This window comes from Jaculus jaculus, chromosome Y (genome assembly GCF_020740685.1).
Source record: "Jaculus jaculus isolate mJacJac1 chromosome Y, mJacJac1.mat.Y.cur, whole genome shotgun sequence".
Taxonomy (NCBI): domain Eukaryota; kingdom Metazoa; phylum Chordata; class Mammalia; order Rodentia; family Dipodidae; genus Jaculus; species Jaculus jaculus.
In genome coordinates this window covers 4,849,866-4,852,752 of record NC_059126.1, presented here as the reverse complement: position 1 = coordinate 4,852,752, position 2,887 = coordinate 4,849,866, and positions in this window count along the sequence as shown.

Sequence of the window (2,887 nt, the reverse complement as noted above, 5' to 3'; positions counted from 1 at the left end):
TCTAAAGTTGTATCATGTTTAAAGTTTTATTTTCTATGAAAAGGTCTTAAAGCCAGGCAGTTTCCCTGGGGTACTAAGCACTAGCCCATAAGCAGGGTCTTACACTCAGCCAGGGCAACTAGCAGTATTCACACTCCCTTGAGCCACTGTGGATGCCAGTCCTTTGTCTACATCACCAGCTTAGAATACCATACAGTTTTCAACAACATGACCCTACACAGAATCACAAGTTACCTTTTCTCACAATCACCAGAATATCCACTTTCAAAAATTTTAACCAAACATTATAGGGGTGTGTGTTTACTCTGTGTACCACAACTTCATTTGAAGACAAAAACCATACAGGAGATGGGAATTTTAGAGAAGGAGATGACTGTTGCTTTCTCAATTCAGCTATCTCATTCATTCATTCATATCCAAAAAATATCTCCAACCCATCACCCAATTCTCAGGAACCACTACAAAGGGGTGTTTTCCTTGTTTCAAATGACATTATTCAGGCAAGTCTTGGCTCTGGACAGTGATCAAACTTCCCTTCTGCATTCTGGATGCACTGACCAGAACCAAAATGCACCGAGGTGCATTTCATTCTGATATTCCTGCTTGGGTTATGTTACACTTTTAGGATCTATGTTGCAGCATGACAGGAGGGCCAGTGTCCTATAGACTAACTGAACTCCTGGCTCCAGGCAACTCATCTTTCCTGGTGCACAAAGAGGTCTGGAACCCCGAAGCAATGGAGGTGAAAACACATGACTATTCTTGGTCAATGCACCATAATGTTGCAGGTGCAAGGGAAATAAGAATGCCAATGTGCTGTATGCAAAGTAGCAGTTTGTTTGTGTTGACACAGTGAATTTATTTCAAAGCCTGTGCCCTAAACCTAGTGGGACATCGCTTTATGTAACTCCAATATACAGTGATACCCCTGGTTTGATTGGTTGGTTATCTTCTCCTTCCTAAGCAGAGTTTACTGCCCTGAATACTTGACTTTACCACATTTAGTTACAGGGAAGAGGATAGAGAGAAAGGATGTGTGTTACAGAGGAAATATGGTATAATGTCAGGTAGGCTAAGGTTAACATTTTGAGTTCATGTTTCTTGTTTTTGTTTTCTTTAGTTCATTGTACTGTCTTACATGCAGCATGTATGAATTCAAGACTACCTTCTTAAAATCAAGTTTCCTGGTCTCCAGAAACATGAAAAATAAGTGTCAGTGGCTTAGTGGGAGTATCCTAGTTGTTTTTTGTTTCATATAAATTGGCGGATTTAAAGTCTCTTGTTATGGGTTAGATAAAGATTTTATAGGTTAGACAGCATAAGCTCTAATATCTTCACATGCTACCTCTTGTCTGTGCTTGAGCAGCATCACATGGAAGAACTGAAAGATGACACATGTAGGTTCAATCTACTGTTAGTACTAGCTTGCTCAATTCCCAGTATGCTTGTGACTTTATGGTTTTGCCTATCTGGCCTGCTTGTATTCCTTCCTTCACTGTTGTGTGGCCAGGTATTAGGACTGTAAATGTGCATTTCAGTTGCATGTGAAAGCCCCATTCCTTCAGGGACCATAAAGCATCAATAAGCATTCAAGTAAAAAATACTTTTCTGAGTCTGGAGTGATGGCTTCGTGGTTAAGGCACTGGCCCGTGCAGCCTAAGGACCCAGGTTCAATTCTCCAGTACCCATGTAAGCCAGATGCACAAGGTGACACATGCATCTGGAGTTCCTCTGCAGTGGCTGGATATGCCCATTCTCTTGTTCTCATTCTGTCTGTCTCTATCAAATCAAAAAAAAAAAAATTCTTTTCTGAAGTTCTGTTTTGTTCTTTGTACGTTTGAAAGAAGTGTAACTGATGGTCATTCAGTACTGGCAAATGCCAAGAGATACAAAGTATAAAAGAAGTTCATATTGAAAGTTTGACAATCAAAAAAAAAAAAATTCAGAGTCAGGCCAATTCCAAATTTGACACAGTAAGGCAAATAGCATACTTAGTATTCGTTTTATTCACCAGTGGATATGAAGAGGCCTTCGTTCATCCCTTGCTTTCCATTGCCATGCTGAAATCTATTTGTTATAATAGTTCTTTCCAAATGTACATGTTGTTGGCCCATGCTGATCACCACATAATTTTCTGAAATTTTTATCATCACAAAACTTGACACACTAATTTGTGCATCTTTCAAGGCCTCTTGCAACTGAACGGGGTAATTATGTAGCCCAGAGATCTTGTAACCTTGCAATATGTGTGATTCTGACCTTGAACCCTGGTTCATTTTACCTCTGACTCCCAATTAATGGTATTACAAGAATGTCTCACCATTCCCATCTTGTAATGAGTATTTTGTGACAGATTTGCCTGAATGAGCTCCAGAGTAGTAGTAGCAGGTAAAGAAGACAAACTGGAAAGTAAAGAAAGTTAAGTTCTTAACGGAACTTGTCAGTCATAGGAGGACTTGGGCTCAGAACTGAAAAAAAAAAAAATTAGATGCAGGCGATGGAAACATAGTTTGTCTTTTAATGGAATAAGAAAGACCACACTATAATAAAAGTGTACATGAAAAAGTGTAAGGGTTGACATGGGATAAACCCATTATTCTATCACAGGGCACAGTACAGAGAGAAATAGCACTTGTTAATACTACCTTCAATTCCCTCAGGGACTGACAGTAATGAAAGCTTGGGGTTTGCTGTAGGATAATTACTCAATGGATGGTAGGAATGGTGGTGTTCATGATTACTGGTCAGGAAATATGTTTAGTGAGTACAAACTTAGTTTCAGAAACCCCATTTTAACCATAGAATTAACTAAGACTTTTAACGTCATGAAGAAGTGGTGCAAGTTGGCCAGTACTGGATTTCATTTCATTGTTTACCTTCACAACAT